Source organism: Mirounga angustirostris, unplaced genomic scaffold, assembly GCF_029215605.1.
Source record: "Mirounga angustirostris isolate CCGP_5_RB_7025 unplaced genomic scaffold, mMirAng1.0.hap1 SCAF_11, whole genome shotgun sequence".
In the NCBI taxonomy this organism is placed as follows: Eukaryota; Metazoa; Chordata; class Mammalia; order Carnivora; family Phocidae; genus Mirounga; species Mirounga angustirostris.
Window position 1 is genome coordinate 124672606 of NW_026991719.1, and position 26512 is coordinate 124699117.

The window sequence follows — 26512 nt, forward strand, 5'->3', positions numbered from 1 at the left end:
CAGCCATCAAGAGGAATGAAATCTTGCCATTTGCAACGACATGGATAGAACTGGAGGGTATTATGCTAAGCGAAATAAGTCAATCAGAGAAAGACATGTATCATATGATCTCACTGATATGAGGAATTCTTAATCTCAGGAAACAAACTGAGGGTTGCTGGAGTGGTGGGGGGTGGGAGGGATGGGGTGGCTGGGTGATAGACATTGGGGAGGGTATGTGCTATGGTGAGCGCTGTGAATTGTGTAAGACTGTTGAATCACAGACCTGTACCTCTGAAACAAATAATACATTATATGTTAAAAAAAGAAAGAAAGAAAATGAAGAAGACAGCAGGAAGGGAAAAATGAAGGGGGGAAATCAGAGGGGGAGAAAAACCATGAGAGACTATGGACTCTGAGAAACAAACGTGCCCTCCACTTTGGGCCCTGACTGATGTTCTAGAGGGGAGGGGGTGGGGGGATGGGTTAGCCTGGTGATGGGCATTAAAGAGGGCACGTACTGAATGGAGCACTGGGTGGTATTCGCCAACAATGAATCATGGAACACTACATCAAAAACTAATGATGTAATTATGGTGATTAACATAACATAATAAAATTTAAAAAGAAATTTTAAGAGTGTTTTGGCAGATATGGGGATGTGCCACTTAGAACAGGCTTCAAGAAAGGATGTCCTCCTGCCCAGTTGCAAGTAGGCATCCTTCAATTGTGAACCCCTTCAGAGCCCACCTCATCATTTAAGCCAGTCATGCTCTTAACAAGATGGCCCCAACTAATGACTGAGAAAAATAGTACAAGGACCTAGCTGTTTCCATCCAGTGGGTCCTAGCAGGACATCTTAGGAGTACTCCTGTAAAAGGCAGTCTTTGCTTTTATCTCTCCTTTAGGCAAGCAGAGACCTTGTCATGTCTACACTGGAATCTGACTGCTCCTTCTTCCCAGTTCTATTTCCTCCATTTTCTTTTCACAGGTGTTACTCTCCAACAACTTTTTGTACTCTCAACTCCATCCCAATATCTGTTTCCCAGAGAACTCAAATTGGCACATGTGTCATATTAAGAATCTGGGGAGATTTTATGGAGAGACTGATTGCATGAAATCACTCAAAGGGAAAGGTATAACACTAAAGAAAAGTGGACAAATAACACTATTTTAAAGGGTACTCCACAAGAGAGAACTGAACTGGGAGTGGTACACTAGAACTTTGAAGAGAGGAGTGGACTGGGAATCAACAGATTTGACCTCTAGTATTTGGAGATAGGGTCTTTACAGAAGTCATTAGAGTGGACTCTAATGCAATATGACCTATATCCTTACAAAAAGATTAGGACACAGACACACAAAGGATTAGGTCACAGCCACACAGAGAGAAGACCATGTAAAGACACAGGGAGAAGATGGCCATCTATATGACAAGGAGACAGGCCTTAGAAGGAACCAGCCTGCTGACACCTTGATCTCAGACTTCACAACTGTGAGAGCTTCAAAACTGTGAAATAATAAATATCTGTTGTTTAAGCCACCGAATCTATGATACTTTCTTATAGCTGCCCAAGCAAATGAATACAAAGGTCCTTAAGGGGAAGAGTTCTACTGTAGAATATTAGTTTCATTCATTAGGACTCTTGGGGAGTCTGGGGAAAGCCTTCAGATCCACCTCAGTGTTGGCTGGGCAGGTGCATGTCAATGACCTCTGTAACAGCTAAGGAAATGCTGCTGCTGCTGCCACCCACTCTGCTCCTCCACCTTTACACTTTCAAAATCAATTTGTTATAGCCTTTCCTATGACTTGCCTTTCACTAGGTTTGTAAGATTCAAATGATGAGCCCTGACTCTGGGTACTGGATTTCATAAGAAAATAGTGAGTAAACAAACCTGGGTAATCAAATTCATGCTTTATCATTATGGGCACCAGAGCTCCAATTGAGAGCCTTCCCCAAGTAGCAGGAATAACTGCAACCTAGGCATGAGTGAAACTAAATTGGCATCACATAGTTAGAGTTCCTTTAGTTCAAACAACTAGTTTTTAGCCCTGTCACAGGCATGCTAGCTGGCTCTTGGGTTCCTGAGTCACTGAATGTCAAATGTGGTGAGATGCTGAGGTGGCACTGCTAAAGTTAGAAGGCTCAAAGTTGCCAATTAATTCTGTGCAAAAGAAGTGTTTACATCAGCCTCCACTTTGGGCCCTGACTGATGTTCCCAAGCTTCTTCCAAACTGGGGCTTCCTCAGAAGTGACTGCTTGCCTCAGGCCTGGAAACAAAAGTGATTACTTACAGCAAAGTTACCAGCTTCTTTGTTGGATACCAACTAGCTATATTTATCTCCTATCCTCCTCCTACCCTCTCTCACCCTGTATTTGTTTTATATTGCTATGTAACAAATTACCACAAATTTAGCAGCTGTAAGCAACACACATTAGCTCAGTTTCTGTGAGTCAGGGGTCTATGTACAGCTTAGTTGGGTCCTCTGCTCAGGGTCTTACAAGGTTGCAATAAAGGTTGCAGTAAGGCTGCCTTCTCATCTGGAGTTTAGGAGCCCCTTCCAAGCTCCTGTAGTTACTGGCAGAATTCACTTCATGTGCTATATAACTGAGAGCCCTGATTTTTGCTGGCTCTTAACTGTAGGCTTCCCTCAGATTCTAGAGGCCAAGGCAGTCACAACATGGCGGTCTGCTTCTTCAAGGCCAACATTAGAATCTAGTCTGCTAGGATAGTCTTAAATAACATAACATAGTCATGAAAGTGACATCTATTACCTTTTTCATATTGTTGTTTAATAAAAGCAAGTTTCAGGTATTGCTCACACTCTAGGGAAAGGGTTATATAAAGTTATGACTCACTGAAAGTCATCTTAGGGTGTTCTGCCAGCCCTACCCCCTTACTGCTCACCTCCTTGAGGACAGCAAGCATGGCAGTTGCTGATCACTTCTGCTTATAATACCACCAACTAAGCTTGAGAGGGACTCAAGGTGCCATTTTTTGTTATTCTCTTCTCCTCGCTTAGCTGTCATACCAGACGCATGCATGCCATTGTGATCATCACTATAAATTTCAGTTAAATCACACATGGGTTATTACAATTTATTACAATCAACAGAGTGAAGAGACAGCCTACAAAGTGGGAGAAAATATTTGCAAATCATATATCTGATAAGTGCTTAATATCCAAAACATATAAAGAACTCAAACCACTCTATAACAAGAGAAAAAATAACTTGATTTAAAAATTGGCAAAGGGCCTGAATAGACATTTCTCAAAATAAGACACACAGGACGGGAAGCAAGATGGCGGAGGAGTAGGAGACCTGGATTTCCTTTCCTCTCAGGAATTCAGCTGGATAGGGATCAAACCATTCTGAACACCTACAAACTCAACAGGAGATCGAAGAAAAGAATAGCAACAACTCTCTCATCAGAAAAGCGACCACTTTCTGGAAGGTAGGACGTGCAGAGAAGTGAATCCAAGGCGATATTCGGGAGAATAGACGGGGGGGAGGGGCCTCCGTCGGCCACTTCTGGCCAAGTGATAGAACCACGGAGCACAAAATTGGAACTTTTAAAAGTCTGCTCCGCTGAGGGACGTCACTCTGGTGGCTAAGTGGGGGGTGGAACCCTCCGGGAAAGTGTGGTCTCAGGACCCTCGGGGTCAGAGAAAGACCGGGGGTGCCTGAGTGCGGCAGAGCTCCCAGGTATCGGAGTGGGGAAGACGGAGCCCAAGCACGGGCTCTGAGCTCGGGGTTGCCATAAACCGCGATCCGCGGCACAGTCGGGCCACTGCTCCTCCAGCAGGGACCCAACAAGCGGCAGATCCGGGGAGACTCACCTTCCTCTCCCGGGAGGAGCCGTGCAGGAGCGTACCACAGGGATCTGCTGGGTTTGGAGAGTCCACACGGGGTCGGGTGCCAGAGATAGAAACGCGCGGTCACAGGTCGAGTGAGCACGGAGTGAGGCCGGAGACCAGGGAGATGGGAGTGACTGACGGCTTTTCTCTGGCGGCTCACTGAGGAGCAGGGCCCCGAGTTCTCGGCTCCTCCGGGGCAGAGATTGGGAGGCCGCCATTTTCACTCTCCACCTCCAAAGCTGTACAGAAAACTCGCAGGGAACAAAAGCTCCGGAGAGAAAACCCAAGCAGATTACTTAGCCGGGAGGGGGCAAGGGCGGGGCAATTCCGCCTCTGGCAAAGACATTTGGGAACCACGGCAACAGGCCCCTCCCCCAGAAGATCAGCGAGAACAGCCAGCCAAGACCAAGTGTACCGATCAATGAGAACGGCAGAACTCCAGCGCTAGGGGACTACTGCACATAGAATTCATGGTTTTTACCATGATTCTTTAGTCTTTCAAAGTTAATTTTTTTTAACTGTCTTTTTTTCTTTTTCTTTTAAATTTTTCTTTTTCCCCTTTTCAACCAACTTCATATCAATCCCTTTTTTAAAAAACATTTTTATTTTTCATTTTTAGAGTCATATTCTATCCCTTCATAGTAGTTACCTGTATTTTTGGCATATATATATAAGTTGTTCTCTCTTTAAAATTTTGAAATAGTTTCTTCTAACAGATCAATATATACCCTAAATCTCTAGTATATGGTTTTTTCTACTCCCCTGCCTGATCACATTCTCTCCCTTTTTTTTTCTTTTTTCTTTTTTAAATCCTTCTTTCTTTTTTCAAACAACTTCTTATCAATTTTTTTTATAAAATTTTTTATAATTTCCATCTTTACAGTCATATTCCATCCCTTCATATCAACCCTTATTTTTGTACATATATAAGTTTTTCCTTTTTTTTTTAAGATTTTATTTATTTGCGAGAGAGAGAATGAGAGACAGAGAGCATGAGAGGGAGGAGGGTCAGAGGGAGAAGCAGACTCCCTGCTGAGCAGGGAGCCCAATGTGGGACTCGATCCCGGAACTCCAGGATCAAGACCTGAGCAGAAGGCAGTCGCTTAACCAACTGAGCCACCCAGGCGCCCCCATATATAAGTTTTTCTTTCTTTAAAATTTTGGGAGGCATTTTCTTCTAAAAGACCAAAATACACCCCAAATCTAGTGTGTGGCACTGATCTATATACCAGCCTGATCATATTTGATCACACTCTGGTTTTCTTTGTTGTTGTTGTTTGTTTTGTTTGTTTTTGTTTGTTTTTATCTTTATCTTTTTCTTTTTCTTTTTTTTCTTTTTCTTTTTTCTCTCTTTCCCTTTCTTTTCTCACTGCTTCAGGTCTTTTCTGATTTGTTTAGAGTATATTTTCTGGGGATATGGTTACTCTGCTACCATTTTGTTCTCTCATTAATCTATTCTTCTCTGCACAAAATGACAAGACGGAAAAAATCACCTCAACAAAAAGAAGAGAGGTAGTACCGACTGCCAGGAACCTACTCAATACAGACATTAGTACGATGTCAGTTCTAGAGTTCAGAATCATCACTTTAAAGATACTAGCTGGGCTTGAAAAAAATATGGAAGTTATTAGAGAAACCCTTTCTGGAGAAGTAAAAGAACTAAAATTTAACCAAGTAGAAATCAAAAAGGCTATTAATGAGGTGTAATCAAATATGGGGGTGCTAACTTCCAGGATAAATGAGGCAGAAGAGAGAATCAGTGATATAGAAGACCAAATGATGGAAAATAAAGAAGCTGAGAAAAAGAGAGAGAAACAACTACTGGATCACGAGGGCAGAATTCAAGAGATAAGCGATACCATAAGACAAAACAACATTAGAATAATTGGGATCCCAGAAGAAGAAGAAAGAAAGAGAGGGGCAGAAGGTATACTGGAGCAAATTATAGCAGAGAACATCCCTAATTTGGGGAAGGAAACAGGCATCAAAATCCAGGAAGCACAGAGACCCCTCTCAAAATCAATAAAGATAGGTCAACACCCCGACATCTAATAGTAAAACTTACGAGTCTCAAGGACAAAGAGAAAATCCTGAAAGCAGCTCAGAATAAGAGATCTGTAACCTACAATGGTAGAAACATTAGATTGGCAACAGACCTATCCACAGAGACCTGGGAGGCCAGAAAGGACTGGCAGGATATATTCAGAGCACTAAATGAGAAAAATATGCACCAAGAATACTATATCCAGCTAGGCTGTCATTGAAAATTGAAGGAGAAATAAAAAGCTTCCAGGACAAACAAAAACTAAAGAAATTTGCAAACACAAAACCAGCCCTACAAGAAATCTTGAAAGGGGTCCTCTAAGCAAAGAGAGACCCTAAAAGCAACATAGACCAGAAAGGAACAGAGACAATATACGGTAACAGTCACCTTACACGGAATACAATGCACTAAATTCCTATCTTTCAATAGTTACCCTGAATGTAAATGGGCTCAATGCCCCAGTCAAAAGACACAGGCTATCAGACTGGATTAAAAAATAAGACCCATCAATATGCTGTCTGCAAGAGACTCATTTTAGAACCAAAGACAACCCCAGATTGAAAGTGAGGGGGTGGAAAACCATTTACAATGCTAATGGACACCAAAAGAAAGCTGGGGTGGCAATACTTAGTTCAGACAAATTAGATTTTAAACCAAAGACTATAATAAGAGATGAGGAAGGATATTATATCCTACTGAAAGGGTCTATCCAACAAGAAGATCTAACAGTTGTAAATATCTATGCCCCTAACATGGGAGCAGCCAATTATATAAGCCAATTAATAACAAAAGCAAAGAAACACATCAACAACAATACAGTAACAGTGGGGGACTTCAACACCCCCCTCACTGAAATGGACAGATCCTCTAAGCAAAAGATCAACAAGGAAATAAAGACACTAAATGACACACTGGACCAAATGGACTTCACAGATATATTCAGAACATTCCATCCCAAAGCAACGGAATACACATTCTTCTCTAGTCCCCATGGAACATTCTCCAGAATAGATAACATCCTAGGTCATAAATCAGGTCTCAACCAGTACCAAAAATTGGGATCATTCCCTGCCTATTTTTAGACCACAGTGCTTTGAAACTAGAACTCAATCACAAGAGGAAGGTTGGAAAGAACTCAAATACATGGAGGCTAAAGAGCATCCTACTGAAGAATGAATGGGTCAACCAGGAAATTAAAGAAGAATTAAAAAAATACATGGAAACCAATGAAAATGAAAACACAACTATTCAAAATCTTTGGGATGCAGCAAAGGCAGTCCTAAGAGGAAAGTATATAGCAATGCAAGCCTTTCTCAAGAAACAAGAAAGGTCTCAAGTATATAACCTAAACGTACACCTAAAGGAGCTGGAGAAAGAACAGCAAATAAAGCCTAAACCCAGCAGGAGAAGAGAAATCATAAAGATCAGAGCAGAAATCAATGAAATAGAAACCAAAAGAACAGTAGGACAGATCAACAAAACTAGGAGCTGGTTCTTTGAAAGAATTAACAAGATTGATAAACCCCTGGCCAGACTTATCAAAAAGAAAAGAGAAAGGACCCAAATCATCAAAATCGTGAATGAAAGAGGAGAGATCACAACCAACACCAAAGAAATACAAACAATTATAAGAACATATTATGAGCAACTCTATGCCAGCAAATTCGATAACCTAGAAGAAATGGATGCATTCCTAGAGATGTATCAACTACCAAAACTGAACCAGGAAGAAATAGAAAACCTGAACAGACCTATAACCACTAAGGAAATTGAAGCAGTCATCAAAAATCTCCCAAAAAACAAAAGCCCAGGGCCAGATGGCTTCCTAGGGGAATTCTACCAAACATTTCAGGAAGAATTAATACCTATTCTTCTGAAACTGTTCCAAAAAATAGAAATGGAAGGAAAACTTCCAAACTCATTTTATGAGGCCAGCATTACCTTGATCCCAGAATCACACAAAGATGCCATCAAAAAGGAGAATTACAGACCAATATCCCTGATGAACATGGATGCAAAAATTCTCACCAAAATACTAGCCAAAAGGATCCAACAGTACATTAAAAGGGTTATTCACCACGACCAAGTGGGATTTATCTCTGGGCTGCAAGGTTGGTTCAACATCCGCAAATCAATCAATGTGATACAATACATTAACAAAAGAAAGAACAAGAACCGTATGATCCTCTCAATAGATGCAGAAAAAGCTTTTGACAAGGTACAGCATCCTTTCTTGAGCAAAACTCTTCAGAGTATAGGCATAGAGGGTACATACCTCAATATCATAAAAGCCATCTATGAAAAACCTACAGCGAATATCATTCTCAATGGGGAAAAGCTGAGAGCTTTCCCCCTAAGGTCAGGAACACAGCAGGGATGTCCACTATCACCACTGCTATTCAACATAGTATTGGAAGTCCTAGCCATAGCAATCAGACAACAAAAAGAAATCAAAGGCATCCAAATCGGCAAAGAAGAAGTCAAACTCTCACTCTTTGCAGATGATATAATACTTTATGTAGAAAACCCCAAAGACTCCACCCCAAAACTGCTAGAACTCATACAGGAATTCAGTCAAGTGGCAGGATATAAAATCAATGCACAGAAGTCAGTGGCATTCCCATACACCAACAACAAGACAGAAGATAGAGAAATCAAGGAGTCGATCCCATTTACAATTGCACCCAAAACCATAAGATACCTAAGAATAAATCTAACCAAAGAGGCAAAGGATCTGTACTCAGAAAACTATAAACTACTCATGAAAGAAATTGAGGAAGACACAAAGAAAGGGAAAAACATTCCATGCTCATGGATTGGAAGAAAAAATAATGTGAAGACGTCAATGCTATCTAGAGCAATCTACACATTCAATGCAATCCCCATCCAAATACCATCCACTTTTTTCAAAGAAATGGAACAAATAATCCTAAAATTTGTATGGAACCAGAAAAGACCCCGAATAGCCAGAGGAATGTTGGAAAAGAAAAGAAAAGCGGGCGGCATCACAATTCCGGACTTCCAGCTCTATTACAAAGCTGTCATCATCAAGACAGTATGGTACTGGCACAAAAACAGACACATAGATCAATGGAACAGAATAGAGAGCGCAGAAATGGACCCTCAACTCTCTGGTCAACTAATCTTCGACAAAGCAGGAAAGAATGTCCAATGGAAAAAAGACAGTCTCTTCAACAAATGGTGTTGGGAAAATTGGATAACCACATGCAGAACAATGAAACTGGACCATTTCCTTACACCACACACAAAAATAGACTCCAAATGGTGGAAAGACCTCAATGTGAGACAGGAGTCCATCCAAATCCTAAAGGAGAACACAGGCAGCAACCTCTTTGACTTCAGCCAAAGCAACTTCTTCCTAGAAACATCACCAAAGGCAAGGGAAGCGAGGGCAAGAATGAACTATTGGGACTTCATCAAGATAAAAAGCTTTTGCAAAGCAAAGGAAACAGTCAACAAAACCAAAAGACAACCGACAGAATGGGAAAAGATATTTGCAAATGACATATCAGATAAAGGGCTAGTATCCAAAATCTATAAAGAACTTATCAAACTCAACACCCAAAGAACAAAGAATGCAATCAAGAAATGGGCAGAAGACATGAACAGACATTTTTCCAAAGAAGACGTCCAAATGGCCAACAGACACATGAAAAAGTGCTCAATATCGCTCGGTATCAGGGAAATCCAAATCAAAACCTCAATGAGATACCACCTCACACCAGTCAGAATGGCTAAAATTAACAAGTCAGGAAATGACAGATGTTGGCGGGGTTGCGGAGAAAGGGGAACCTTCCTACACTGTTGGTGGGAATGCAAGCTGGTGCAGCCACTCTGGAAAACAGTATGGAGGTTCCTCAAAAAGTTGAAAATAGAGCTACCATATGATCCAGCAATTGCACTACTGGGTATTTACCCCAAAGATACAAAAGTAGGGATCCGAAAGGGTACGTGCACCCCAATGTTTATAGCAGCAATGTCCACAACAGCCAAACTGTGGAAAGCGCCAAGATGTCCATGGACAGATGAATGGATAAAGAAGAAGTGGTATATATATACAATGGAATATTATGCAGGCATCAAAAGGAATGAGATCTTGCCATTTGCAATGACGTGGATCGAACTGGAGGGTATTATGTTGAGCGAAATAAGTCACACAGAGAAAGACATGTATCATATGACCTCACTGATATGAGGAATTCTTAATCACAGGAAACAAACTGAGGGTTGCTGGAGTGGGGGGTGGGGTGGGAGGGATGGGGTGACTGGGTGATAGACACTGGGGAGGGTATGTGCTCTGGTAAGCGCTGTGAATTGTGCAAGACTGTTGAATCTCAGATCTGTACCTCTGAAACAAATAATGCAATATATGTTAAGAAAAAAAAAGAAGAAGAAGAAGGTAGCGGGAGGGGAAGAATGAATGGGGGAAATCGGAGGGGTAGACGAACCATGAGAGACGATGGACTCTGAAAAACAAACTGAGGGTTCTAGAGGGGAGGGGGGTGGGAGGATGGGTTAGCCTGGTGATGGGTATTGAGGAGGGCACATTCTGCATGGAGCACTGGGTGTTATGCACAAACAATGAATCATGGAACACTACATCAAAAACTAATGATGTAATGTATGGGGATTAACATCAGAATAAAAAAATAAAAGTAAAAAAAGTAAAAAAAATAAAATAAGAGATACCAGAAAAAAAAAAAACAAGACACACAAATGGCCAACACGTGCGTAAAAAGGTGCTCAATATCACTATTTATCTGGGGAATGCAAATCAAAACCACAGTGAGATATCACATCATATCTTTTAGAATGGCTATTATCAAAAAGACAAAAGATAGTAAGTGTTGGCAAGGATATAGAGAAAAGGGAACACTTTTGCTTTGTTGGTAAGAATGTAAATCAGTACAACCATTATGGAAAACAATATGGAGGTTTTCAAAAAATTAAAAATAGAATTACCATAAGATCCAGCCATCTCACTTCTGGGTATTTATCCAAAGAAAATGAAAACAAAATCTTGAAGAGATATCTGCACTACCATATTTATTGCATTTTTATTCAAAATAGCCAATATATGGACACAACCTAAGTATCCATCAATTAATGAGTGGATAAAGAAGATGTGGTATGTATATAGACAATGACGTATTATTCAGTCATGAGGAAAAAAGGAAATCTTGCATTTGCAACAAAATGGATGGTCCTTGAGGGCATTATGCTTAGTGAGATCAGCCAAACAAAGACAAATATTATATGATATCACTTATATGTAGAAGCTAAAAAGCCAAACTTGTAGAAACAGAGTAGAACAGTAGTTGCCAGGAGCTAGGGCATGGGGAAATTGGGGAGGTGTTGTTAAAGGGTGCAAACTTGCAACTAGGAGATGATTAAGTTCTGGAGATCTAATGTACAACATAGTGATTATAGTCAACAATACTATATTGTAAACATTAAAGATGCTAAGAGATTAAATCTTAACTGTTCTCACCGCAAAAACAGAAATGATAATTGTGTGATGTGATAGAGGTGTTAAAGATACTGTAGTAATCATATTGCAATATAGAAATCCATCAAATCAACATGCTACACACCTTAAACTTCCACAATATGTCAGTTATATTTTAATTTAAAAATGAATATTTAAAATAAAAATAAAACATGCAATAAATATTTTCATAAGCATGATAACTGCTTGCTACACTGCAAACAGTTTTATTTAAGGCAATGAATGTGATAGTCATTCTGTAATGAAAGTAGATAGAGAAGTATTTATAAAGGTATGTAATATATATGGTCATAAGAGTACTATATCCAAAAAACAAAAGCAAAGAGAAAGAAGTGAATGAGAGAATGAAGGCAACTTTGAAAACTATTATAGCTATGGTGTGACTTGGCCAGATTTGCCTTCTTAAAAAACAAATATTCAAATTTTAAAAATCAAACAATATACAGATTTAATAATGCAAAGCAGTAGTCTTCTATGTGACCCCAGTCCTGCTCCTGAGAAGGAAACTTTCGAACATTCCTATCTGATTATCTTCTCACCAGAAGACTTCCACCACATCTCTAAATAATTTGCTTTTACTAATCCATTAATTGATGGATACTTAGGTTGTGTCCATATTTACAGTTTTGTGCCTTATCATTTTTTCTCTTTCTGCTATTTCATTAATGGTGTATGGAAATGCTACCAATTTCTGGGTATTAATTTTGATTCTTACAACTTTACTGAATTCATTTATTACTTGCAGTGTTTTGGTGGATTCTTAACAGTTTTCTATGTATATTATTATGTCACCTGCAAATAGTGAAAGTTTTACTTCTTCCTTGTCAATTTGGATGCCTTTTATTTCTTTTTCTTATCTGATTGCTAAGACTTCCAGTACTATGTTGAATAAAACTGATGAGAATGGACATCCTTGCTTGTCCCTGATCTTAGAGGAAAAGCTCTCAGTTTTTCTCTGTTGAGTATGGTGTCAGCTGTAGGTTTTTCACATATGGCTTTTATTATGTTGAGGTATGTTTCCTTTAAACCCACTTTGTTGTGAGTTTTTATCATGAACAGATGTTGAATTTTGTCAAATGTTTTTTCTGCATCTATTGAGATGATTATAAAATTTTCATCCTTTAGTTTGTTGATGCAGTGTATCCTGTTGATTGATTTGTGGATATTAAACCATCCTTGCATGCCCAGAATAAATCTCATTTGATTGTGCTGAATGATCCTTTTAATATATTGTTGAATGTGGTTTGCTAATATTTTGTTGAGGATTTTTGCATTTATGTTCACCAGGCATGTTGGCCTGTAGTTTTCTCTTTTCTTGTAGTGTCTTTGGTTTTGGTATCAGGGTAATGCTGGCCTTTTCAAATATATTTAGAAGCTTTCCTCCCCCTTCTATTTTTTGGAATAGTTTGAGGAGAATAAGTATTAACTGTTCTTTAAATGTTTGGTAGAATTCACCTGTGAATCCATCTGGTCCTGAATTTTTGTTCTTTGGGAGTTTTTTTATTTCTTTCTTTTTATTACCAATTCAGTTCCATTAGTAGTAATTGGTCTATTCAGATTTTCCATTTCTTCCTGGTTCACTTTTGGAAGATTGTATGTTTCTAGAAATTTATCCATTTCTTCTAAGGCTGCCCAATTTCTTGGCATATAATTTTTGTAGTATCCTTTGGAATTCTCTGTATTTCTGTGGTGTTTTTTGTCACTTCTCTTTTGTTTCTGATTTTTTAAATTTGGGTCCTTTCTCTTTTTTATCCTTGAGTCTGGCTAAAGTTTTGTCCCTTTTGTTTATCTTTTCAAAAAAAAAAAACAGCTCTTGGTTTCACTGATTTTTTTTTTTTAGTCTCTATTTCTTTTATTTCTGCTCTGATCTTTATTATTTCCTTCCCTCTATTCATCTTGGGCTTTGTTCTGCTTTTTTTAGTTCCTTTCAGTATAAGATTAGATTTCTTATTTGAGATTTTTCTTGTTTCTTGAGGTAGGCTGTATCATTACAAATTTCCCTCTTAGCACTGCTTGCACTGCAACCCAGAGGTTTTGGACTGTTCTCATTTTACTGTCTCCATGTGTTTTTAATTTCCTCTTTGATTTCTTTGTTGACCCATTGGCTGTTTAGTACCATGTTGTTTAGCCTCCACATGTTTGTGGTTTTTCCAGTTTTTTCTTGCAGTCGATTTCTATTTGTGGTTAGAAAAATGCATGATATTATTTCAGTATTGTTAAATTTATTGAGACTTGTTTTGTGGCCTAACATGTGATCTATCCTGGAGAATATTCCATGTGCACTTAAAAAGAATGTGCATTCTGTTGTTTTTGGATGGAATGTTGTGTATATATCTGTTAAATCCAACTAGTCTAATGTGTTGTTCAAAGACACTGTTTCTTTATTGATTTTCTGCCTGGATGATCTATCCATTGATGTAAGTGGGGTGTTAAAGTCCCCTACTATTAATATATTAGTGTCAATTTCTCCTTTTATATCTGTTAACATTTGCTTTATGTATTTAGGTGCTCCAATATTGGGTGCATAAATATTTACAATTGTTATATCCTCTTGTTGGATTGACCCCCTGTATCATTATGCATTGCATTTCTTTGTCTCTTGTTATAGTCTTCATTTTAAAGTCTATTTTGTCTCATGTAAGTATTGCTACCCTGGCTTTTTTTTCATTCACATTTGCATGAAATATCTTTTTTCATCTTTTCATTTTTAATCTATATATGTTTTTAGTTCTGAAGTGAGTCTCTTGTAGGCAGCATATAGATGGTCTTGTTCTTTTATCCATTCTGGCACCCTATGACTTTTGATTGGAGCATTTAGACCATTTACATGTAAAGTAATTATTGATAGGTATATATTTATTGCCATTTTGTTAATCGTTTTCTGACTGCTTTGGTAGTTATTCTCTCTTCCTTTCTTTTCTTGCTTCTCTTTCCTTATGATTATGACTTTCTGTAGTGATTTGCTTGGCTTTCTTTCTTTTGTTTTTTGTGTACCTATTATAGGTTTCTGATTTGTGGTTACCATGAGATTGACATATAACATCTTAAGTATATAGCAGTCTATATTAAGTTGATGGTTACTTAAGCTAGAATACATTCTATTTTTTAAGTAGTATGAAATTAACTTCTATTTTTACCTCAAAATAAATGCTTAACACTTTTCCAAAACCAAAACTAAAGGTGAACACTTAGAAAGAAGGGTGGAAGATTAGTTTTTCCTTCCCTGGGGAAGCCAGTAAGGCAGATGTTCTGACATGTGTGGTTCTTCCCACAGGACTAGTCTAGACCAAACCCTCTCCTCAACTTTTCCTCTATTGTCAGTTGTCCTCACCAGGGTTCTGGCTGGCAGGAGGACCCCACACCCCATCTCCACTCCCAGACCAACACAAACAAGGGATTTGAAAAGCTGGGGGAAATCGTTTAACACAGGACCAAACATTCATAGAAAATCCTTTCTAAGGAGATTTAGTGAAGGTATGATCTCTCAGCAGCTGTGCAGTGGTCTCTGCCTGGTCAGTGAGCAATGAGAATGCCAGGCACATTCATATCAGTGACTGGAATTTGCCTTAGCTACAGCCCTGAGTTCACTTCAGGGACGTCTTAAAGTTGAGCTTCAGCTTAAGCAGGTACTTCAGACTTACCTGAGTTATGTTGTAGACAATGTACTCATTATACAGCAGACAGATGTTGTTAACACCAGATGAAATCCCAGTCCCAAAAAGAACTTCTACACCATCCATAGGAACTTCTACACCATCCACAATCCATCCATAGACTAGCAGAAGGGTCAGGGGTAGTTTTGCCCAAACCTTTGGCACTGTGCTTACCCTTGGGTAACTTGCTGATATGCGAAGCATGCATTAGTTCATACATGTTTCCAAGGGCAACTGAATTAGAACACATTCTAAAATAACTTCCTTTTTATTCCCCCCTCTATGTTTTATGTATATGTTGTCATATTTTACATCTTTTTATTCATAATTTTCTTATTTCTAATTATGGCCGTTTTTTTTTTCTATTTAAGAAATCCCTTTAACATTTTTTGTAAGGCTGGTTTAGTGAGGATGCACTTCACTTCTTTAAGCTGTGTAGCTTAGCTTAGCTGTGTAGCCTTGGACAACTTGCTTAGCCTTGCTGAATGATAATCTTGCTGGGTAGAGTATTCTTGGTTGTAGGTTTTTTTTCTTTCAGCACTTTGAATATATCATGCCACTTTCTTCTGGCCTGCAAATTTTCGGCTGAAAAATCAGCTGATTGCTGATGGGTGCTCAATACAGGGGATGTCCTGACAGGGCAACTGGTGCCAAGACCAGCATGGGCTGGGGTGTTCTGGGTCACTCCACACTGGTGGCACCCTGGCAGGGCAACTGGAGCCAATACAGGATGTAGGCCAGGGGTCCCAGTGTATTTCATACAAGAGGTACCCTAGAGGGTAGCTGGAACTAAGATGGGAAAGGGCTGAGGGTTCCTGGGACACCCTGGTGAGGCAGCTTCAGCAAACTAAGAAGTATATCTCAGACCTCAACATAGGGGAGTTCTTAAACCTCCAAAAGCAAGGTAAAAAAAAAGCAATGGATTTGGCTATGTCAAAATTAAAGATTTATTTTCAACAGTGGACACCATAGACAAAGTTAACTGAAGGGTGAGAAAGATATTTGTCATGTCTAAAAACAAAGGAATAATATCTAGGATGGACAAGAAACCTCTTCCAATGAGTAAATGAAAGACAGGAATTCCATTAAGAAAATGAGCAAAGGGTATGATAGGCAACACTGTACCTGGGATTATACACCAAGATCCAAAAGTAGACATGTAAAAAAGTGTTTCATGAAATGGTGTTTTGGAGAATAAGGACAGGAGTATCCTTGATCTCCATCATTAGGTATGTGGAGTAGTAAGCAATAGTTACAAATAAGAAATTATGTTTATGTGCAACCAGAAGGTAGACTTCAAAATATAATGTTGCATGAAAAAAGGGAAGAAAAGGGAAAGGAATGAATGGATATTTAAAATACAATGTTATTTTTTTCAATTAAATACAGCAATGCTATGATTTTTTTCAATGATATACATCTAAACACTCATATGGAAATTGGATTGGAAGGACATACACTAAATACACAAGAGTGGGCTAAGAACAGAAATTGGAAAGGGGATGGGAAATGAAATGAAAAACAATAGAAGAAAATAAAACAAAGGGCACCCCACACCATTCAATGACATTGGTGTGCTTTGAACTACGGAGTATGATCAATTTGGTTCTGTGCATCCAAAGATCTAAAGGGAGAAAACAAGGCCACACAAAGACTGAAAATCAAGTGTAGTCAACACCTTGACAATCCTTAAACCACAATTCATTCATTTATTCAACAAATATTTATTGAACACTTGATTTGTGCTGGGCACCACTCTGAATGCTTGAGATGCAACAATGAACAAAACAGACAAAGTTTCCTGCCCTGTGGAGCTTCCCTTCCAATAGGAAACAGACAATAAATGATAAATATAATAACTAAATTACTTAGCATGTTAGAAGATAATGAGTGCTATTTAAGAAAAGAACAACACAGAATTAAAAGTATCAGGAGTGTTGGGGGTGGAGCTACAACTTTGAGCCAGATGGTCAGGGTAAGCCTCATTGAGCATCTTACATTGGAACGGGGACTTGAAGGAGGCGAGGAAGTTTGCATTGAAGATCCAGGCAGAGTGACCAGCCAGTGACAAGGCCTTGAGGCAGGGGCATTCCTGGCACGTTAGAGGACCAGGAAGGAGGCCAACATGACTGGAGCTGAGTGAACCAAGGAGAGAGTAGGAGGAGGAGAGGGCAGAGAGGTGATGGAAGCCAGACTGTGTAGGGCTTTACACGGCCATTGTAAGAATTTTGGCTTTTACTTTGAGGGACAAAACTACAAAGCCATTGCAGTTTTGAGTGAAGAAGTGACATAACAATGATAAAAAAAACTCATATGTAGACTTTACAGATACCAACATATTTAATCCTCACAGCATTCCTCTGGCAAATAGGTACTATTACCATTGATATTTTTCAAACAAGGAAAGTGAGGCAGGCAAGGCTAGGCAAGTTGTCCAAGGCTACACAACTAATATGTGGAAGAGCCAGGCTGCAAAACCAGGTAATCTGGCCCCAAAGTCCACCCACTTACTCACTGCAGAGAGTCCTTCTAATGGGACTTTGGTTTTAAAAGGCTCACTTCAGCTGCTACCATCAAGTGTAGTGTGCAGGCATACCATGTGTTAGTATGTCCATCACCACCAGCTTCCCCTCAGCACAGGAAGAGATCACTGTGTGCAGATGAGCACCAGATGATGTCTTTGGCTTGCATCCAGGAGCCATAGCGATCGTGGTTGCAAAATGCCTATCTTTAACTACTGGAATCATGCTCAGAGTTTTGCCCAAGATTAGAAACTCTCAAGAGAGAGGCCAACTGAGACTACATCTGAATTATGTCTCTGCATCACATACACCGTGGGCTGTAAATTCATCAACAGACAGCATCAATCACTCTCCTCCCTCCCGTCCCATGTCTTTTGCCAGCAAGTATATTTGAATGTGAGTTAAAGTCCCAGAAGACAATGACTCCTCTGTCCAACTATTGCTGATTTGCTTGTTCCTCCCTCCATTTTCCCCTTGCCAGAGAGGACACTTGCTCATGACACTTGCCTGCTTCTTCCCACCTTTACTTCCTTTCTAGAACTTGCACTCACCCTGGCTCTCTGGCACCAGTTTGTCACTCCTTTTATTTCCACTAGGCCTTGGCCTGATGCATACCACAAACTGGGAACTTTTCCAGGTATCTCCTGCATCCTTTATTTCCTGAACTTGGTCCTTGTTATTTGTACCCATTCCTTTGTGTATAATTCTCTTGGAATCTCCTCCCTAAAATACAGTTCCTCTTCTGGAAGATTTCTTTTGCCAAAGCAGAAAACTGTGTTTCTTAGCTAATTGCATTGTTTTTCACATTTCTTAAATGAAAACAAACTGCTCTATGTGGTAGTTTCATTCAAAAATATAGACAGAATTATAAGGGAGTAGAAATCAAGAGCTTCAGCTCTAGCACATCTGAGACACTTTGAGCTTCTGTAAATTGGAGATAATAATTTTCAACCTCCCAGTTTACACAGTTGTGAAAATCAAATACAATATGAAAATGACCATTGCAAAGGATGTTCATGGTTAATATAAAATTAATTTTCATAGCAAACACTGTGGGAATCTGAGATTTCACTTTTGATGATTAATTCCATCTATGTTAGGATTGAATCAGCAGGTGCTCAGTGAATGCTTGGGCATTCAAGTGAATCAACAAAGTGGTGTGAAATGCTATGTATTGCTTGTGTTTCAAAGCATTTTAGACCACAGTTAGCTAAGTGCAGGTGGGTGGGTGCTTGGTGGTGACAATAATGGAAATGATGATAATCAACTTGTTCTGTTGCCCTAAGCCTGTCAGTACTACAAGAAACTACCTTGTTCTACAGGCTGGGAATACTCTAGGACAGAAATGGCTTGCTCCTGTCAGCGTTTTCCCCAGCAGTAAGCACAGTGTTTGGCACATAATAGTGGCTCATGATTGTTTTTAATAAAAGAATGAATGAATAACCAGATAAAATATAGTATTATGCCTGGCAATATGATTGAGAACAAAGTGCTGTGGAAATAGCACTGAACATGGAGTCAGAGCCCCTAGGTTTTCATCCTGATCTGTAAATTCCATGTGTGGCTTTATGCAAGTCCCTTCCCTCCCCTTTTCCTTACACATATCTGGAAAACAATGGGGTGATTGTGGAGAGGGTGGAGAGAGTGATGGACTAGGTGATTTCTAAGGGCTCTTATTGACTTGATGTCCTATGACAAGAGTGACCACAACTTGCTAAATGGTGAATTGATCGAGTACAGGGAGTTGGGATATGGTTGTGGAGCAAGCCATCATGGAATCCAAGTTTTACCCCCTATCAGAGAATGTGAATGATAGGACAGTGCCTCAGACCCTGTAGCCTCAAAGGAAAAGGCAACAGTCCTTGTCATTGTTATAGCCCTGTCTTTGCCATGCAGAACAATGGTACTAACTGAGGCTAGAAGCCAATATAACTCGACAAATATATCACTCTGATGCAGATCTTTGGCAGAGGAGAGGGAAACACCAAAGACCTGGGGAACTGGAAGTAAAATCAAGGTTAAACCCTTCCTTAGAACATAGGACCCCAAAAAGTTGGAACTGGAAGGGAAGGCTCTTAGCAACCATCTAATTCAACCTCTTAATTTGAAAGGATAACAAAACAGGTCAAGATTAAGGGAGGGCACTTGACTAAAGTCACACACACAGTACAAGACAGAATCAGAACTAGACCCAGGCCTGTTGATTTCAAATGCCACAGCTGTGTCTTCAAATAGGAAGTCCACAGAACTCCTCTCTCTCTCTTTCTCTCTCTCTCAATTTCCCTTTCTCCTTATATTCATAAAAGGATGAGTCCATGAATAATTTAGATTTGGAATAGAGAGTATGACCTGGGCATAGCTCACAAAGGAAGGGAACAAAATGATGAAAAATTTGAACTTTTCCTCCAGAAATTTTAAAAATTTGCCTGCATTCTCAAGTGGTGATCAGACTCCACGTTAAGAACCCATGTAGTGTAAGAGGCTATAGAATCCTCAAAAGTTGGGGAAGGAAGGGACTCTATCAGTGAGTCCCTCTGACAGCTCTGCTGTTTGACCATTTTCTTTATTAGAACATTTTCCTGATATTCTAATCACATCAAGATTGTATTGCTTTTGGCCAAAAGCCATTATAATACTCAGAGTAAAGTGGTTATGATGTCAGCTTTAAAATAAGTTGGGAGGATTAAAATAGACCAAATGAGAATGAGCTTCTAAGAGTAAGAAGGGGTCATATTTTAAGATTGTGTTCATAAAAGAAGTCATCCAATTTATGCATCTCTAGTCATTTTATCTGCAACATTTAAACAGTTTTCACTTGGATTTCTGATATCATCATTGCAAAAAAAAAATGCTACAGCTTGTGCCTGCATTCATCTTGTATAGTACTTCACTTGTTTTTTCTGATGTTGTTTTATAGTTAAATTAAAAAGCACTGATAAAAATTTCTTGAATGAATCTAAATTCATAGGGACAGAGAAAAGAGTAAATATGGAAAGTTTTCTCTTTCTTTTTTTTAAGATTTATTTATTTATTTTGGTGGGGGAGCAAGAGGCTGAGGGAGAGGGAGAGAATTCTCAAGCAGACTCCCGGCTCAGTGTGGAGTCCAATGCGGGGCTCAATCTCAGGACCCTGAGATTGTGACCTGAGCCAAAATCAAGACTTGGACACTTAACTGACTGAGCCACTCAGGTGCCCTGGAAGGTCTTTTCATAGAGGCAGAATTGCTGGGGTGAGAGTATCCATCTGTAAAACTTGAGTAGTGAATTCATAGAAGTTTGCCTGAGATTGGAAAGGTAAGATAAAGTGAAGATTAACACAAATCTGTAAGTTTGTGTTCCAAGTAGCCAGTCTGTGGGACCCTACTTTTTAAATATGTATATCTTTTTTAATCAATTGTTTTTAATAGCTTTATTGAGGTTTAATTGACATGCAATTAAATATGCATATTTAAATATTTGATTTAAGTTTTGACATATGTACATATATATATGTACTATGAAATCATCACCACAATGAAGATAGTGAACACATCCATTACCCTCAAAAGTTTTCCTCATTCTCCTAAAACCCTTCCTTTCCATACCTCCCCATAACCCAATCCCCAGACAAACATTGATCTGCTTTCTGTCACCATTGACTAGTTTGCATTTTATATAAATAGAATCATTGCAGCATGTACTCTTTTTGTCTAGCTTTTTTCACTCAGCATAATTATATTGAGTTTCACCCATGCCGTAGCATGTATCAATAGTTATTTTTATTGCTGAGTAGTATTCCATTTTATGTATGTACCACAATTTGTTTATTCATTCACTTGTTGATGGACATCTGGATTGTCCATTCCAGTTTTTTATTACAAATAAGGTTACTGTTAGCATTTGTTACAAGTCTTGAGTCAACAGATCTTTTAGTTACTTGGGTAAATACCTAGGAGTAGTATGCCTAGGAGTCATATGCCTAATAGTATGGTAGATGTATGTTTGTTTAACTTTTAAAGAAACTGATGAAATATTTTCCAAAGTGGTTGTACCATTTGATATTCCCCAAAGCAATATATGAGTGTCCCACTTGTTCCATATCCTTGCCAACACTTGTTGTAATCGGTCTTGGAATGTTAGCCATTCTAGTGAGTGGGTATATACATCTTATTGGGGTTCTAATTTGCATTTAATTAATGACTAATGATATTTAGCATCTTTTCATGTGCTTATTTGCCATCAACATATCTTCTTTGGTGAAATGTCTTTTCAAATCTTTTACTCATTTTATTCATTGGGTTGTTTGTCTTCTTATCATTGAATTATAAGAGTACTTTATACATTCTGTATATAAGTCCATTCTCAGATATACGATTTGCAAATATTTTCTCCAATTCTATGTCTTATCTTTTCCTTCTCTTAACAGTCTTTCAATGAGTAAAAGTTTTTAATTTTGATAAAGGTCAATTCATCCAAATTTTCTTTTATGGATCATACTTTTTTGTACCCTATCAAATAATTTTTTGCTTAACTAACCCAAGTTCTCAACAATTTTATCTTATATTTTTTCTAGAAGTTTTATAGTTTTAGGTTCTACATGTAGGCCTATGATTCATTTTGACTTATTTTTTTTTTATATGTACAAGGTATGGGTCAAAGTTCTTTCTTCTTTTTTTGCATATGGTTATCCAATTGCCCCAACGCTATTTATTGTTGAAAAGACCATACTTTCTCTACTGAATGGCGTTTGCACCTTTGTCAAAAATCAATTGGCCATAATATGTGGGTCTATTTCTGTACTATCTGTTCTGTTCCACTTCTCTATCTATATGCCAATACCACACTGCTTTGATTAATATGGCTTTGTAATACTATCTCTTGAAATCAACTGAAGTAAGTCCTACATCTTTGTTTCCAAAATTGGTTTGGCTATTGTGGGACATTTGCACTTCCATGGGAACTTTAAGATTAGCTTGTCAATTTCCACACAAATGCCTTTTAAGATTATGATTGAGATTGCATTACATTTATAGGTCAATTTGGGGATAAGTGACATTTAATAATATTGAGTCTTTTATCCCGTGAACACAACACATCTATCAATTTTTTAAGGTATTCTTTAATTTATCTCAATGATGTTTATTAGTTTTCGTTGCACAGGTCCTGAGTATTTCATATTTTTATGACATTGTAACTGGAAATTTTTTTTTCAATTTCCAATTGCTCATTGTTAGTATATAGAAATTCAGTTGGTTTTTGTATACTGATCTGGTATCCTGCAATCTTGCCAAACTCACTTATCTGTTCTAATAGTCTTTGTAGAAGTCATAGAATTTGCTACATAGATGAACATGTCATCTTCAAAGGACAGTTTTGATCATTCTTCCTTTCTAATATGGCCTATTATTTCTTGTTTTTGTCTTGTTTTATTTTGTTTATTGCACTGGCTAGACTCTTCAGTACAACATTGAATAGAGATGGTGAGAGCTGACATCCTTGTCTTGTTCTTGATCTTAAGGGAAAGCATTCAGTCTTTCACATTTAAGTATGATGTTGGCTGTAAGTTTTGCATGAATGTCTTTTATCAAGTTGTAACCAGCTGTTTTTAATTTTAAAAGAAATACAGTGGAATACTCCTGACAGTGTGGTGGATTAGTATTCTGAAATACTTTCTTGCTCCACAAACCAATATCTGGATAAATTATAGCAAATTTCCGTATAAATGTATAACTGACCTTGCAAGAAAATAAAGAAAACCAATCACCAGGAGCTAAAACCAGAGCAACAAGTGAAGATAGAAAGAGGCCTGGGGTCATTTTCCAATTCCAGAAGCATTATATCCTTGGGTTTTAATAGCTGACAGCCTCTCTGGCTGATCCACCTCAGCCTCCCTCAGAAACTCTCTTCTTCTACCTGCTTTTAAACATTAGTGTTTTTCAGGGCTCTCTCCTAGGATTTCTTCTTTTCTCACTCCCTGGTTGACCTCATATATTACAATTTCAAGTATCACCTCAATGCTAATGACATGAAAATCTTTATCTACCATGTTCTTTCCTGAACTATCTTTCCTATCCAACTTCCTAGAGAATATGATCTTGACTCTGATGTACTACATATCCTTTAAACTCATATCAAAACTTCATCTTTCCTCTGCCTGTGTCTGTTCCTGTTTCCACCTCAGTTATTGACACTTTAATTTTTGAGTCATCCATGGTTCTTTTTACCTCTCTCACCCTTCCATATCTGATTATTTTTAGCTCAACCTTCCAAGTATCCCTTGAACCAAATAGTAGTTCAGGTGAAAGTTGGCTAATTTATTTTTCTGTTTTTTTTTTTTAATTAAATTTTAGGTAGTTAACATACAGTGCAATATTGGTTTCTGGAATAGAATTCAGTGTTTCATCATTTACATACAACACCCAGTGCTCATCATAACAGGTGCCCTCCTTAATACACATCACCCATCTAGCCCATCCCCCACCCATCTCACTCCTCAGACCCTCAGTTTGTTCTCTATCTTTGAGAGTTTCTTATGGCTTGTTTCCCTCTCTCCTTTTTTATTTTTCCCCTTCCCATATGTTCATCTGTTTTCCATCCATGTCACTGCAAATGGCAAGATTTCATTCTTTTTGATGGCTGACTAATATTCATTGTATGTATACCACATCTTCTGTACCCATTCATCAGTCGATGGATATTTGGGCTCTCTCCATAGTTTGGCTATTGTTTATAATGCTGCTATAAACACTGGGGTGCATGTATCCCTTGAATCTGTATTTTATTTTATCGAAGGGGGCACTGGGACCAACAATCACTAGTTGCACAGGTACCAAAAAATTATGCTTCTGAAATCTCTTGATGTCAATTCTGCAAGAAGAGCAATGGAGCTGCCCTACATGTGCCACTCACAACAGAAGTCCTTTTTTACTACTTGACCATTTTAAAGATAGAAATACTGTGTTGCAAATATCTTCTCCGATTCTGTAGGCTGCTATTTAGTTTTGTTGATTGTTTCCTTCACTGTGCAGAAGGTTTTTTTTTATTTTGATGAAGTCTCAATTGTTTATTTTTGCTTTTGCTTCCCTTGCTTCAGGAGCTATATCTAGTAAGAAGTTGCTGTGGTTGATGTCAAAGAGATTACTGCCTGTGTTCTCCTCTAGGATTTTAATGGTTTCTTGTCTCACATTTAGGTCTTTCATCCATTTTGAATTTATTTTAGTGTGTGGTGTAAGAAAGTTGTCCAGTTTCATTCTTTCGTATGTTGCTGTCCAGTTTTCCCAACATCGTTTGTTGAAGAGACTGTCCTTTTCCCATTGGATAGTCTTTCCTGTTTTGTTGAAGATTAATTGACCATATAGTTGTGGATTCATTTCTGGGTTTTCTATTCTGTTCCATTGATGTATGGTGTTTTTGTGTGTGTGTGTGCCAGTACCATACTGTTTTGATCACTATAGCTTTGTAATATAAATTAAAGTCGGAATTTTGATGCCTCCACCTTTGCTTTTCTTTGTCAAGGTTGCTTTGGCTATCTGGGTCTTTTGTGGCTCCATACAAATTTTAGGATGGTTTATTCTAGCTCTGTGAAAAATGCTGGTGGTATTTTGATATAGATTGCATTAAATGTGTAGATTACTTTGGGTAATATAGACATTTTAATGATATTTGTTCTCCCAATCTGTGAACATGGAATGTTTTTCCATTTCTTTGTGTCATCTTCAATTTCTTTCATAAGTATTCTACAGTTTTTAGAATACAGATCTCTTACCTCTTTGGTTAAGTTTATTCCTAGGTTTCTTATGGCTTTTGGTGCAATTGTAAATGGGATTGATTCCTTGATTTCTCTTTCTACTGCTTCATTTTTGCTATATGGAAATGCAACAGATTTCTCTACATTGATTTTGTATCCTGTGATGTTACTGATAAAGGTTTAGTGTCCAAAATACATAAAGAACTTATAAAACTCAACACCCCCAAAAAAATCATCCAGCCAAAAAATGGGCAGAAGACATGAATAGACATTTTTCCAAAGAAGACATACAGATGGCCAATAAGCACATGAAAAGATGTTCAACATCACTCATCAACAGGGAAAAACAAAAGAAAACTACAAGGAGATATCACCTCACACCTGTCAAAATGGCTAAATCATCAGGGAAATACAAGTCAAAACTACAAGGAGATATCACCTCACACCTGTCAAAATGGCTAAAATTAACAACACAAGAAAGTGTTGGCAAGGAGGTAGTGAAACGGGAAACCTCTTACACTGTTGGTGGGAATGCAAACTGGTGCAGCCACTCTGGGAAACAGTATGGAGGTGTTTCAAAAAGTTAAAAATAGAACCACCCTATTATCCAGTAATTGTACTATTATTTACCCAAAGCATCCAAAAATGCTAATTTGAAGGGATACATGCATGCACCACAATACTTATAGCAATATTATCAGCAATAGCCAAATTATACAGACCCAAATGTCCATCAACTGATTAATGGATAAAGAATATATAGAGAGAGGAGCAAGACAGCAGAGGAGTAGGAGACCTGGATTTCGTCTGGTCCCAGGAATTCAGTTGGATAGGGAGCAAACCATTCTGAACACCTACGAACTCAACAAGAGATCAGAGAAAAGAAAAGCAGCAACTCTCTGAACAGAAAAGCAACCACTTTCTGGAAGGTAGGACCTGCAAAGTGAATCCCAGGTGATACTCGGAGGATAGATGGTGGGGGAGGGGGCCTCCCTCGGCCGCTTCTGGCAAGTGATAGAGCAGCAGAGCACAAAATTGGAACTTTTAGAAGTCTACTCCGCTGAGGGATGTCACTCCAGTGGCTAAGCAGGGGGTGGAACCTGCGCTGGGACAGTGTGGTCTCAGGACCCTCAGGGTCACAGAAAGACTGGGGGTGCCTGAGTGTGGCAGAGCTCCCAGGTATCGGAGCAGGGATGC

General features: G+C 38.6%; 1 non-coding gene across 1 annotated transcript; it reads right to left on the reverse strand.

Annotated features, from left to right (window-relative positions):
* Positions 1–24359: 24359 nt before the first annotated feature.
* On the reverse strand, positions 24360–24493 carry LOC123851724 (U11 spliceosomal RNA). The gene has a single exon (XR_006792687.1). It is a non-coding gene; the product is annotated as a U11 spliceosomal RNA (small nuclear RNA).
* Between the last annotated feature and the right edge of the window lie 2019 nt (positions 24494–26512).